General features: G+C 42.9%; 1 protein-coding gene across 1 annotated transcript in view; it reads left to right on the top strand.

The window, feature by feature from the left end:
* The window catches only part of LOC311605058 (uncharacterized protein), a gene marked incomplete at its 5' end in the record, with an annotated part of 775,689 nt that overhangs the window by 622,605 nt on the left and 137,729 nt on the right, over positions 1 to 15,355 (top strand). The gene's annotated exons all lie outside the window — the stretch shown is intronic.

A 15,355-nucleotide genomic window follows, 5' to 3' on the forward strand; every position in this document is an offset into this window, starting at 1 on the left:
GAGACAGTTGAAGGAAGGTTAATTAATTTTGTTATCTATAAAATGAGAAGGATGATATACCCACCTGCTAGGGTTGTTAAGAACAGTGGGAGGCATTAGCGTGAAGCAGCCCAGTGGGGGGGGGGGGGGCAGGTGAGCAATGGGGCCTTGTGAGGAAGCAGTGTGAGGCTGTTACAGTAGCATTGGCGTGGCAGCAGTGGGAAGGAGGCAGCCTCCAGGCTTTCTGGGATAGCCTCTCAGCTTAACTATCTGCCAGGTCTGTAGTGTTTGCCAAACTACTTGCCCTCATGAAATGTGCTTTCCTTATCTGGAAATCTGTAACTGCTTTTGCCCAGGGTGGGGAGAATCACATGCATTTCTTAATCTCCCATTTAATGAACTTATCACTACTTCCGGCATAAGATGAGCACCCGGGGGACTCCCTTAGCAATGTGGCCTCTCTGCCCCGGGTCCAGACCTAGAGGAGAAGCTACCCTTTAGAAAGATCTCCAGCTTAAGTGTGGACATTTGAGAAACGCTCTCCTCATTAGGAAATGGCAAATCTCAAGTATAGCATGACCCATGTCACTGTCATACACACCCTGGATAGGCCTCCTTCATCAGTCAGGACCCTCTATACCACCCATGTCCCTACTTGTCCTGCCTCACCTGACTTATTCAAATCGTCGTGGAAGGTGAACTTATGCAGGAAGGCAGTAACAGGCCTTTGTAGCAGAAAGACAGTATGATGCCAAAACAGAACTCATACTCGGGACTCTTTAATCCTTAATCCAGGATCATTTTATACTATACTGCTATGTTAATGCTATTCATTAGTGCACACAAATGTATCATCAGCTTTGGGCTTCAAGAGTAAGGTGATAATACTAACCAGGCAGACAAACTATGATTCACTGTTAAAATGGAAGTCAACACAAATAGGCAGCGAAAACTGTTACTGTCATTAAAGCCCAAAGTCCTGAAGCAATCCCTGTTAGAATAATGAAGGCACTATGATTTTGAATAAGCCAGTAATGATCAACATTCCTTTATTGGGAAAAAAGCTCTTTAATGAATTTTACTGAGCTCTAAAATCTAATTATTTTAGTTTTTACTTGAGCAGTTTTGAAAGATAATGTGTATGTGTTATGTATGCACATATGTGTGCAGGCTCACTGTGTATGGAGGTGCACATGCCTGTATTTGAAGGCCAGACGATACATCTGGTGTGGGTATTATTCTCTTAACAGGGTTTCTCACTGAACCAGATGCTCACCAGTTCAGCGAGTCCAGCTGGCCAGCCATCCTGTTCCCCTGCTTTGTGTGTCTCTACCCCAACACTGGGTTTACAGACATGAACACCCATTCCTGACTTTGCCTGGATCCTGTGGGATCAAACTCGGATTCTTAGGCATGAGTAGCAAGCACTCTTACTCTTTGAGCTTACCCTTACCTGAGAAAAAATTTTTAAACAAGGATTTATAGTGCTTGGAGGCAAAATTGTCATTAAAATGACCACCACATCCACAACACAGCACTTTGCAAGAACTGAGTGAAAATACACACATACACATACATCACAAACAATTGTATATTTTCACATTTATATACTCTTGCAATGGCTTTCCTGTGGAAATTTAAATTTTAGAGCTGGAATAAGCCTCAAGATATTGCCCAGCTTCTGTTTCCTGGGGAGGGGGAAATAAAGAGAGATGTGGTCTGCCTAGGGATAAAAACTCCATCCTAATACCTCCGAATTTTATCTGAAGCATTATATCTCTTGTTGACATTTTCTGGGTCATTACTCAAATGACTCATGCTTCATTTAGTGTGGTAGGGATACGTGGAGGAGGGGCCACATCCAACCAACAGTATAAGCAGCTAGCCAGAGTGTCTTGCATATCCTTACCTGGGCTGCTAATTTTCTAGACATCCCAGGGTATCAGTGCTCTCCTCAAGTATCTGCCTGACGTCTGGACTTCTCTCAGAAGGATACACCAAGATCTTCTTCCTCCATGAGAAATTAAAGATTCTTTTTCGACTCTTCAAGCTTATCCTCTACTGTAGTGCTAGCTTAGCTAATGCAAAATGTGCTGTTAATTTTGTGTATGTATATACACATGTATGCATATGTATGAACATGTTCATGTTTATCCATGTGTAACTGTGAGTATGCATATTCATGCTTATATGTGGGTATATGTTTATGTGTATATACACAGGTAGTTTTTTTTTTTAAACCAAACTGTAAGCACTGGCTTCAACAGTTTCCAAGATTAGTTCTTTCCTTGGCACTAGCTTCGTCAGGAAGGTTCACATACAAACGTGCCACCCCCTTTGCTATTAAAGACAGGTGGAAAGATAACTGCAGATTCACAGAAGGCAAACTAAGAACCAGCGTGTCTTAGTTACCACTCTGCTGCTGTGATGAAACAACACAGCTAAGGAAACCTATGAAAGAAAACCTTTAATTTGGGGGAATCATAGTTCCAGAGAGTTAGTGACCACTGGGGCTGGCAGCTTTGCCTGGTAGGCGTGGCACAGAAGCAGTGGTTGAGAGCTTACATCTGATCCACAGGCAGCAGCGGGTGTGGGAAGGAAGAGAAGGAGGGAGGGAGGGAAGGAGAGAGAGGGGAGGGAGAGAGAGAAGAGAGGGAAAGAGACAGAGACAGACAGATGTGGAGAGCTGCGATGTGCCGTGCCTTAACATGGCGCAGGCTTCCGCCTTCCGCCATCCCGACGGCGAGCGCTCTCTAAGATAAACAAGTCCTTATATGGCAAAAGGCTGTGCAAGGGTAACAGGCGATCTGATGATGAGCAGTCCTGCTCTAACGCGGACCTATGAGGAGGTGACACCTGGCATGAGCTGATTGGCCCTTGAGTTGTACTTAAGCTTGGCCCTTCCCTTCTTTGGGGCCATTCCCACTGAGCTTAATCCTGAGTAAAGATCTTGAGAAGAAGTCTGGTTGTTGGCGTCTTATTTCCGCTGGACAGTGCGGCGCCGACAGACAGAGACAGAAGGAAAGAGAGACAAAGAGCTAACTGGGAATAGCTTGGGCTTTTGAAACCTCAAAGTCCACCCCCAGTGGCATTCTGTATTTTTCGGACTAAAGACGCACCTGACCATAAGACGCACCCAGTTTTTAGAGCAATAAAACAAGAAAACCAGTAAAACAGCAATCGGACCATAAGGCACACCCTAATTCCCCTCCCCCACACTTTTTGGGTGAAAAGGCACATCTTATGGTCTTAAAATAATGGTACCTCTTTTACACCCAGTCTTTCCCAAACAGCTAACCAGCTGTGAAGCAGACATTTCAATGCATGACCCTGTGGGGGCCCATTCTCATTCAAACCACCACATGTTAGTTTGTCTTGTGATATTATTGAATTTTATGTCATAAGATTGTTTTCCTTCATTTGAGTATTTACTTCTTTTACTTGTAATTACTTTCATGTCAACAGATATATTATCAGAAGCGGGGGGAAAAGCCTAGGATAATTTTCCTAGGAATTAGCTTTTCCAAGCAGTGAAAATGAAAGTTAGAAGCATGTTTTTATAAGCGCAGACACACGCATAAATTTCTTGTGACTCCCTAAGTTGTCACAGAGTGTCACAAGTATTTCATTATTGTAGAATATTGGTATGCAAATCAATAAGACTCATTTTCCTTTGGTGTGAGCTGGCGTGTTTTATATTTACTTTTGAGTTTTTTCTTTTCTTATTCTCAATGCACATCTCGTGAAAAAAAAATGTATCCAGCTAGACATGGTGAAACACACCAGCAATCCAGCACTTGGGAGATGGAGGTAGGAGACAGTTGGTGATATAGAGCAAGACTCTGCCTCAAACAAACAGCGTCTCTTTATATAATATGAAGTACGTTATTTGTTTTCTAGTAAATAAAAATTCAAAGATAGGGGTCAAGGTGGCGCAGTAGGAAAGAGTTTTCGCTGCACAAATATGAGGACTGAGGGTGAACCCACAGCACCTACATAGAAAGTTGCCATGCACACACGCCTGTAACCCGGGACAAGTAGATTGCTGGGCCTGCTGAGTGTCAGGCACATGCTTTAGCGCGTGCATGCACACTCGTACACACACACACACACACACACACACACACACACACACACACACACACACATTTTTAAAGATAATGTCTTTTGTTCCATGCTTGAACTATGAGCTAAATAACAGAGGGCAGATATTGCAAATAACTGTCAACTGGATGTTTCAAGAGGACACTCTCCCTTCCTGTGTATTTATGTCTCCTCCCTGTGCTGGCATCCCACAATAGGTTGGTTGGTCATTTTCTATCTTTCCCCCTTGGTGCCTACAGCTGTGCTAGAGCAGGCTATGAGCTAAGCATGCTGAGTTTTGGGGTCTTTGGGAGTTGAAAGTGATCCTTTAACCTTTGCAGAGCCAGAGCTGGCCACGATGCCAGACTCACCCAGAGTCACAGAAGTCACTGAATTAATGTTGGCTAGTGTTGGGAAGTGAGAAGAGAAGACTGAAGTATGTTTTCATAGCAGCTAATGAGGCATCTAATGAGTCAAATGTCGCTCTGAAGCTCACCTCATTAAGGCAGCATCTTGTTTTCATAAATGTCCTGGGGTGGCTGGACAATTATGTATAAAGTCATTTAACTGAAAGAAGTAATATGATTGCCAAGCAAAATCAAATAGTCAAGGAAGTCTCTTAGCATTGACATCCTTTAAGTGTGCAAATAAATGCCTTAGAAACAGCCTGAGTGAGGCGGATTATGCCTCTTTTTTTTCTCTTAGAAATCTAATTTTTAAATAATTTGGAAGCAGATTCTGCCATCAAATTAAATGCCCCATTGACTACATTTTCATCAAGAGATTTATCACCAGCTATCTTATTTGGTTTACTTTCAGTAAACACACTCCTGCAGCTTTCTGCTGAGTATTTCTGTATTAGATAGTTAATGGGCAGTCACAGGTTCTAAATTGTTTTTCTTGTTGTTGACCCATAACAGAGCAAGGGGCACCACTTGGTATGGGTGTAAATTAAGGAGAGGTAAACCTAGACACCTGAGTAGTCTGTGTACTTGAATTTTAAACTTCTGCAAAAATGTATTAACGCATTTGAACCATGTTTGTTTCCTCACTTGGCCCAGTAGTCAGAACGTGGTGTGCCAAACTCTGTGTTTCTGGTAGGGTAACAACTAGGGGCTGGAGAGATGGCTCAGCAGTTAAGAGCACCATCTGCTCTTCCAGGGGTCCTGAGTTCAGTTCCCAGCAACCACATGGTGGCTCACAACCATCTGTACCCTCTAAAACCTTCTTCCAGTGGACAGGTGTACGTGCAGAGAGAGCACTCATATACATAAAATAAATAAATAAAATCTTTAAAAAAAACTAATATGTACTTGTAGAGTGAGTGAGTGAGTGAATCAGTAAGATAGTCAGTCTTTGGGTCAATATTATTCCTCCTCCTATTTCTCTTTATCCCCACCCCCTTTACTTTTGAAAGAAAGCAAAGTTCTCTAACTACAGATATGCAGCTATCTCTGTTACTATATAAAAACAATGTGTGGATATGTGTGAGAGAGAGAGTGTGTGTGTGTGTTTGTGTGTGTGTGTGTGTGTGTGTGTGTGTGTGTGTGTGTATCCATATATGGATGCAAATATGTAATTAGACTCAGAAGCTATGGGAAATGGGAACTATATAGTTTTTTTTCCAGCTCCCCCAGCTGCCTGGTAAATGTGTATTAATAGAATTGGCTCTAGAGGGATGGGTTTTCATCAGCCATCGTCTCTGTTCATAGAAAGCCCTTTTCCCATTACTTTTCTATTTTAAATCTATCCCCATTGCCCTGGCTGATTGAACCTTCCTGAAATGTGCCAGGCAGAAGATCTCACCTCTCCTCTCAGCTTGCAAATAATAACGTCTTCACATTTTCATGGCCTTTTTCTGAAATAGAGACCTTTCATTTATACTTCACTCTCGATGGAAATAAATTGATTAACGCTACAGCCTCCTGTTTGGCCACAGACCCTTTGAAACAAAAAGCCTCTTTCCTGATGTGGCAAAGGAACAGATTGTCCCAGATTTCCTAGTGCTCCAAGGATGGGGGGGGGGGGCGCAGAGGAACTGTTTCATCATTACGTGTTATTGAATCCTAAAGAATTACCAGCTTTCATTTCTTCCAGTTTGCTGTGTTTTTCCCTGGAGCCCTCCCAGGCGCTGGACTCTTGATGCTCAGCAATCACTGTGCTCTCCAGGGACCCTTCTTCAGTGCTTCCTATTGGTTCGCTTGTGTTCCCCATCTCCCTCCCTATCTTTTTTGCCTTCGGAAACTTTCTGTACCTTACCTTCTAATATATATATATATATATATATATATATATATATATATATATATATATATAAAATAGTTTAACCCATTATATTCTTTTGCAACTTCTGTTGAATTTGTTCCTTAATAGTTTCATACATATGCAAAGTGTATTCTGATCACCACAACCTCTCTAGCCTCCTACCCCCTCTAATCACCTTTTCTCTCCTGTGACCTTGGCCTCCATACAGCGCCGTGTCTCGCCTTTGTGTCTTTTCCTTTCTTTGTTTTTGAAACACACTAAGTTTAACCATGATCTTTGGTGTGACTATGGGTTTGTGACTATCTATTGGAGATCCTAGGTTCCTTGGTGGATACATAATTAAAGACAGTAACGCTTGCTCTTGCAGAATCCATCAATAGCCCACAGTTGAGCAGGGAGAGGTAGTATAGACCCTGATTTGTGATCAATAAACAACCTGTTCCCAAATTATAGGTTCAGTATGTATTTGCATCTGTGAATTGCATGTACAAGTTCCCTTCTGATTTGTGACTTCTTTCCCCGAAGATTATCTCTATACATACTACTTTTCCTCTGTGCTAACCATCTTCCTAACACTTTATTCTTTCAAATGGAAACCTTATTTGATTAAAGTAGGTATTGAGGGTCTTCTCACTGGCTAAGCCTGATTCTACAGTCTCCCATGGAGTCTCCTTGCTACTGGTCCCAGCTCTTGCAGCCTTCCTATACACTACAACCAGGTGGCTCTCCCTTTGTGCACCCCTTTCTGGTGTTTATGTGTAAACAATATGAGTCTTTTGTTTGTTATTAAAAGACTTCGGCATCTGGACCTCAGCCCACACTTCAGAGTCCCCATCTCAGCATGTGTTGGACCTGGACATGACTCTCCATGCCCAACACTCTTTCCTCACTGTCTGTGTTGGTGCACACGTGACTCATAGTCACTGCATAACTAGCCTAATGCCTCTAGCATTCCTATAGACCTTTCTTCTTATTATTCGCATGCCTATTGCTCACTGTCCTATAGCATGTCTGATGGAGGACAATGTAAACCGCTGGGTAGATTGAATGTTTGCCTTTGTCCCCTCATTTGTTAGTTCTTATTTCAAATTATCCTGTCTATCCTCTGGTTTTGTGGCTATCGAGATGACATGGAGACAGGTGGAGGTCTCCAACCTCACGAAGTTTACAATTGACTGTTGACAAAGGCACATAAATAAAGGGGACACAGGGTTAAGAGGAACATAAAACCCAGACAAAGACACAAGGTATTATCTGGGCGGAGGCAGTCTGAGAAGGCCTGGCATATTATTACTGTGCCACGAGAAGGAATGAAAAGACATGAACAAGGATACTCTTCTTCCCCGCCGCCCCCCAAGACAGGCTTTCTCTGTGTATCGTTGGCTGTCCTGGACTTGCTTTGTAGAGCAGGCTGATCTTGAACTCATAGCAGTCTGCCTGCCTCTGCCTCTGCCTCCTGAGTGCTGGAATTAAAGGCATTCAACACCACTGGCTGCAAGAACACTCTTAATATGGATCAATGGTGAAGCTTTGTTTTAAACCCAGGGTTGGGGTGGGTGGTGGGTGGAGGTGGGCTAGGGCCACACTTAAGGAAGCATCTGGATTCAAAGCGGATCACGGTGTAGTCCAACAAAGAGCTGTCCAAGCTTGGGCTCTTCTCAGTCCTTAAGTTGCCATCAATCCTAGGCTGCTGCTGGAGGTACTAGGAGAAGAAGGAAGAGCTCATCCTTTCCAGCCATGGCTGGCAGCCTGCGCTGGCATTTAGATGATACCAGTTTACGTTTGTTATTAGGGAACCTGAAGTTCTTTTTTTGTGAGTCATAGCCTCATTAATAAAAGAAGTTAGAAGTGAACTCAAAGGGAAGCTTGAGAACAATTTTATTTGCGTTTAGAGGACCACATCAGGGCTGGTGGGTGAGCTTTAAACCCCAGGAGCCAGGAGGGGAAGAGGGAGAGAGAAGCCTTATCCGTTCAATGGAGATAGACTAACCATATGACAAAAGAAGACGGGGGCTTCAGAGAGAGAGCAAAAAAGCCCAGGGCGCCACGGAGAGCATTCTTAACCTTTGGCCAGTATCAGAAAAGGGAATAAAGAAAAAAAAATCAAAGACAGTAAGTTACACTTTTCTGAGTCCTCAGAAACCACCAGGCTGGTGCCATGTGCTTGCTCTCCACAAGACCAGCAAGTGTCTCAGTGAGAAGAGTTTCTGGGAGGACAGGTAGAGCACCCCACTGAGGGGGTAATTATCCCGGTCCCCTCCTTTAGGGCAGCCTGGAAGACAGGGCCTAGAGATGGAACTTAGAACAAAGATATCTTCACCTTCTCATATGATAATGTGAATTGCACAGCTGATTTCACCTGTCTTGTGTTACCTGGGAACTGGAGGCTGGCAGTGGGGTCTAAAGCTTTAGTTAGCTGGAGCCCTCAGGACTTACTCTGGGCCCTGCTCCAAATCTGTGGGCAAACTGAAGAACCAACCTGTCTCCATCTTGGGCTTAAAAGCCATCTTATCGTAAACAAAAACTAGGTTCATTCCTGTTGATGATTTAAACCTGTTTCCGAAGGATTGGGCTCTGTTCCACCTGTAGCTAACTACAAGTGGATCTGTTGTGAGCCGTCTGTCCAGGAAACCGCAACCACATCTTTGTTTCAAAAGTTGTTTATAACCATCTTGCAACCCTACTTTGTTTCAAAAGGGTTGTTATAGCTGCCTTGTTAATTACGCCCACCTTGCAACCCTATCAGGAGGCACTAACTTGTTTCTGTTCTGTTCCCGTAGTAACCCAATCTATTTCGCCCCTTACCCCCCCTCCCCACAGCCCCTAGTCCCCCCACTCCCCGCCAAACTCATTTGGAAACCCCCTACCCCTTTGGTCTTCCTCGCTTGCAATGCTGACCTCTTGAACCCTGCCTTAGGGTGAGGTAGGCTGTGTACACGAATTTAAGCAATAATAATAATAATAATAATAATAATAATAATAATAATAATAATAATAATAATAATAATAATAATAATAATAATAATAATAAAAAATAATAATAATAATAATAACAACAACAACAAGAACAACAACTTGTTTTAATTCATTGCTTTGCTTTAATTAATTAATTTGGCCATGATGCTTTGGGTCGTTGGCCTTTCTCCTCCCATCTTTGTACAGGCAGGGGAGGGAAAGGATGGAGCTAAAAATTTCTGAGCTAAATCACAAGCTTAAGTTGCCTTGCTTGAAGCCCTTTCTCTAGTTGATGTGCACGTGAGACGCAAACTGCCGCAGCAGAGCGCTGCAGAACAGGAAGAGGCAGTCTGGAAGGGTTGCCCTCTCACCTTCCGACACTGCTTACGCCCTCGCGGCCAGCGTCACTGTTTAAAACTAGGAAGTAGAACAACATAATGAAAAGCTCACAAACACACATGGGCACACAGTGAATGACCAGGAAATGTGAGAGTCTCGGCCTTAGTCTGGAGGGGGAGGGGAGAGTTAGAATCCTCCGGAGAGTTGTTTTGCCCCACCCCCACTGCACCCTTTTATCGCCGCCGCGGCTGCCTCAGCTGATCTTTGATCTCACTTCCTGAGAGCTAGGGCAGAGAGCTGCCTGCCTGTGGCGTCCTCTGCTTCCTTGGCCTTCCGTGCATCCTGTGGATCAGTCGCTGCTTGAGAAACACAGGTACCATAAGTTCCTAAAGTACCAAAGTCCACCATGGAGGCTGCTGGGACCAATGGTGGAGGCAGACTTTTTCTGCGAGTACAATTCTCTTTTCTTGGCTCCTCCTGGAGCTTTGTTTCGGGCCCTGGAAACAGGGAGAAAGTACTTGTGCTCTCCAGCAGAAATTCAAACCTCAAATAGGAGTACTGTTTGTAGAGGAAGCAAAGCACCACGGGGGTGGCTGGGCACACGTGTCCTTGGGACTTCCCCCTGGTGGTTCCCCAGTGAAGTGTGGCAGCATCGTGACTTAGGTTTCTGTGAGAGGTCAGAGCTAAAGAACTGCACGGTTCCCCCTGAGGGGTATCACCATTAACAGCCTTAAGAATTTACTTGTCTTTTAGGAACCTCACCTCAGACCAAATGAAAATGTGCTGCTTCAATATGGAAAAAGAGTTTCAGGACTAGTCAGTATGAGAAGGAGTTGAAGACTGCATTAAAGATATTTTAATATAGCCATTTTGGTGGCTCTCAACTATGTCTTAGGAGATGACTTAGAAACCTCTTGAAGGCTGGCGAGAGGACTTAGTGCTTAAGAGCAGGTAGGGCTTTTGAGAGGACCTAAGTCGCCTTTCCTATCCTTGCATCAGTGGAATGGTTGCCCCTATATAACTCTAGCTCCAGACAATCCAATGTCGGCTTCTGACCTCCAAGGGCATATTCTCTGTCTCTGTCTGTCTGTCTGTCTGTCTGTCTGTCTGTCTGTCTGTCTGTCTGTCTCTCTCTCTCTCTCTCTCTCTCTCTCTCTCTCTCTCTCTCTCTCTCTCACACACACACTTAATTTTTTTTTTAAGTTAAGGGACGCTTTTCTCTCTTCTCTCTATCTTGATAAGTGAGATTGCAGGGTTGCTTTGGATGTGTATTGGCTGGACCGATGCCTGAGAAGGTAAAAGCTAGACAGACACACTAGCATTGCACACTACAACACAATATAGTACATCCCGTTTCCTGTAGATGGGGTTCTTGTGAGAGTCCTAAGAAATTGCTGGTTTACAGCTGAGCAGGAGAAAGAGCCCTTAGGCAGTAGCTAATCACACTGGAATTCTTGCTTCTCTGCCAGGAAGGCTTCAGCTTTCCTCTAGGACAGGGGTTCTTCTTTCTTGTCCTGTAACTGTATTTATATCCTCCCGCCTTGGCCAGTCATCAGCTTTGTGCAAGTGCGTCCCCAGCCCCGAGCACAGCCTTATGTCCCCTAATGTGTGGCAAGTGAACCCAGGCCTTGAGGAGACTTCGGTGTGAGCCTAAGAGCAATGACACATTGAACACTAAGAGAAGACTCCACCTTGTATGGTTGTCAAAAGAATGAACTGAAATGCCCAGTCAAACATTCATCAACCATGTTGCCCTCTTAGAAGCAAGTTTGTGAGTTTGTGGTGGTGCTTGAAGACTTCTGCTGACTATCTGGGGCTGGTTGTCTATCCAAAACCCCATTTCCCTTTTACAGACCCAGGAACCAGCCATTGTTAGGCCCCTTCTGCAGTAGGTTATGGCCAAGACTTTTGACCTGGGACAAGACAAATGCTGAATCTGACCCTTCGAAGACCCTGTCATTTCTGTCCATGGCTTCTTAGGCTTTGGCTGAGGTTCTACAACATAGATGGCAAAAGTGGTATGTGGAGGAGGGAAGGAGCTCCAGGGTACAAAGAGAAAGCTGGTGAAATTCACAGGCAAGTGGGAGGGCAGCATGTAGGTTGTATATGTGTGTGGTTATTTTTGACAGTATTGACTGTGGATGTTATTTATCAAGTTTCTCTTAGCTATTTATCACATATATTGTATTTATCAATCAAGTCTCTGTCTTATTTATAAACATGCCTAAAAGCTAGTATGTATGAGTATATCTAACAAAGAGAAAAAGTATTACTTATGATAAAATACAAAGTGAATCTAGCCTAAAAACTTTGTTTAGAGTAATTAAAATAAAAAAGATGTCAGTGTATATGTATGTTCATGTGTATGTATGTGTGCAAAATGAGGCCAATTACTGATTCTTCAGACTGCATTGAAATTGGAGATTTTTTAATATATTGTGTTTGGAAATTGTTGGCTTACTTAGTAGTGATAACTCTTGATTCCAAATGACCATTATTTAAAAACTTATGCACCGTAAACAACAAAAGGGTCATATTGAGTATTCAGCAAAAGGTAATCACTTGATTTCGTCTATCCCAAAACAATTCATCATTTAGAGATTGAGGAGAGAGCTCAGTTGGTAAGGACCCATGTACAACCCTTGGAACCACATAAAGAACCCCAATTTAGCAGCATAACTGTGTAATCTTGGTGCTGCAGAGGCGGAGACTGATGGATCCTACTGGGAAAGCCCCATGCTGGTCAGAGACTCTGTCTCAAAACCCATGGTGGTTGGCACCTGAGAAACAGTTGAGATTGACCTCTGGGCACCACATGCAAGTGCATATGTGCATACCCCTCAACCAACATGACGGTGGGAGGATGGGGGGGAAGATAGATATCTTTTGCTAGAGAAATACTACAGGGTATATTGGGCATTTGGATGTGGCCTTTAATATAGCAGGCCTTTCCTGACAAAGAAACCCATGTAGTCAGACTATCTTATTTCTTCTCAGTGTTATTTGAACGCAGGATGTTTTCTTTAAGTAATGTTTGTTAAGTCTTCCATAGCAAATTTGGGGAGCATTATCTTGGTCTAAGCATTCAATTTAGAAATAAAAAGCAAAGAGTGAAGAAATGACTTGCCCCAGTTTGCTAGATGGCGAGTCTCTTACAGTCAGTCCGTCCCTGTGTTACCAATCAAACATGATTATCTTGTAGGTGAAGAGGAATGCTAAGGAAAGAGAGCTCTCCTTTAATGGACTTTACCTGGGGCTCTTGTTAACTTGCTTTCTGATCTTTTCTGCATTTTGTATTAAAAAAAAAAAAACAAAACCTATTTTCCTTCCAGTCAAGGGGACTTAATAGTACTGCATATCGTGTAACTATACGACTCCATTGTAATTATAAAATTCTTTCTTTTCAACCCACACAAGCTTTCTCTGTTCCCTCTAAAGTCTGTTTTTCTTCCCTTCCCACCCCCAGGACTCCACACTAACAGAAATGCCACTGTCCTTTGTTCCTCATCTTGAACATACCCCAGGGGACAACTTTGGCGATATGCTTTTCACTCTCGGAGTGTATGCAAATTTCTGCATACTGTAAGATTTTCTCACATTCTCCTCAGAAGCCTAAAGACATCTGCATAATCTGTACCCTAACAGAAAATTAATTGATATTAATTAATCTTTTTCTCCTGGATGACATTTTTTTTCCCTTGATCGCCATGTTGGCAATACATCATTCAGTGTTCTTAATAACAGCTTGTGGTCGTGGCACTTACTCAGTGGAGTTATTAAGTGCCAGAGTATTTCTTCTCAGGATGTGCCTTACAGAGAAAAATTGCAGATCGTGATTGCCAGGCTTCTGCAAGCTACAGCAGTCACTTAACATTCTGAGCTCTTTGGGACTGGTGCCCTTTTTTTCTTTCTTCTTGGTTGACAGTAATTGTGAATTCACCGTGGTTCAGTCCAACAAATATTTGTCTACTCTATGTCAAAACAAGCAGGATGTTGAGGTTTCCACTGTTATTATTATTATTTTTTTATGTACGTGTTACTTCTGGTCTCAAAGCATTGTCACTGTGCTGAGTGAAGTGAAGCTATGAAGGCCGCACTGGCTAGTCAGTGCTCTGGTAGAGGGTTGCGGATCATTAATGGTGCAGTGAATAAGACTCAGTGGGAAGAGATATTACAAGGGAAGCACACATTGCTAGCATCCTGAAAACTAGCCAGGAACTTTTGAAAAGACCATCAAGCTTAGAAACTACTGGAATCGTTGTTCCCATTGCTTCTCCTCTCTTCCCCCAACACTCTTCTTTGCATCTTAGATGCTCTGAGTAGCCCATGCTTGAAAATGTGCTCACCATGAGAAATTGACCATTTTCACCCAGATTAGACAACTTACAGCATAATTTTCTAGAGCGCCCTTCTCTTTATCTTCATCTTCAATATCAGTTTTCTTGAAACCCTTCAGGGTTATTATAACTTAGACTCATCTTCCTGTTGAACCCTTTCCAGTGTTCCTAGTGGCACCATGCAGCATTGCTCCCAAAACTTACTCATCCCTTAAGATCACCTAGGGAACTTCATGGACTCCAGGCCCCCCACGTTTGACCAACAGACTGTAATTTAATTGAAGACAGGCATGCAGTCATCTCTGAAATTCTCAAAAAGTCTCTTAGCAGCAGTGAAAATGTCCTAAAACCACTTGAGGTGATGGCTGCACATCGGTGTAAATATATTTAAAATCCCTGGAAATCGTGCATGCTAGTGACTTGATGATAATCGAATTTTATCTCCATAAAGTGTTGCATTTTAAAGCATACACACTAGGCCTGATGTTGTATGCCTGTAATCCCAGCGCACAGGAGGCTGTGGGCACAGAACAAAAAGTCTCAGGCCAGTGTGTGCTGCATAGAGAAACCAGATGAGCAAACAGAGCATCCCAGAGAACTACATTGGAAAGCGTCTCTGCCAGGCAAATCGGGACACCGAGAGCTAGAAACCAACTTTACTCTTCAAACACAAAGACAGTCCTGCACATTCCTGATACCACAGACGTGTGCTTGGAGAAGCAGTGATGGTTTCCTGCCTCTTCCCTCACCAACCACCCCATCTCCATTTGCCTTCATCTCTAGATTTCTCCCTCCCCCTCTCCCCTTCTCCCCTTCATCTTCTCCCTGCCTCCACCCCTTATTTACTTCCTTCCTCCAGTTGGAGTTTATAAAAAAATGTTTTAATACAGATTTAAACATGGGCATTAAATTAGAAAGATAGATAGACAGATAGGTGATAGATAGATGATAGATAACTAGATACTTTTGTAAAGTGAAAGAAAGAAGGAAGGAAGGAAGGAAGGAAATAAAGAAAGATGATAGAGAAATACCTTAGATAGGCAGGACTCCTCAAAACAGACAACTGCAGGATTTTCCTTCTATGTCCCCAGATTCTCACAGTGGTATATTAGGTGAGCAGTGAACCTAATCTGTAAAATAATTGGCTCTGGAATTAAATTTCCCTTTGAGAATAAAATCCCGGTCCTTTCTTTTTTCCTCCTTCAGTGTCTATGTTTTATTTAATTTTTTAAAAATATTTTTATTTTTGTACACATTTATATTATTACACATATATACAATAGATTACCTATGTCAAGAAGAACCATGACATAATCAGGAATTATATAAATGTTATGTTCTTACTGTTTTGGCTATTTGTATTTGACAGCCTTGAAGAAGACATCTTTCCTATCTTG

Source organism: Acomys minous (genome assembly GCF_964271855.1).
Source record: "Acomys minous genome assembly, chromosome: 9".
NCBI classification, from domain to species: domain Eukaryota; kingdom Metazoa; phylum Chordata; class Mammalia; order Rodentia; family Muridae; genus Acomys; species Acomys minous.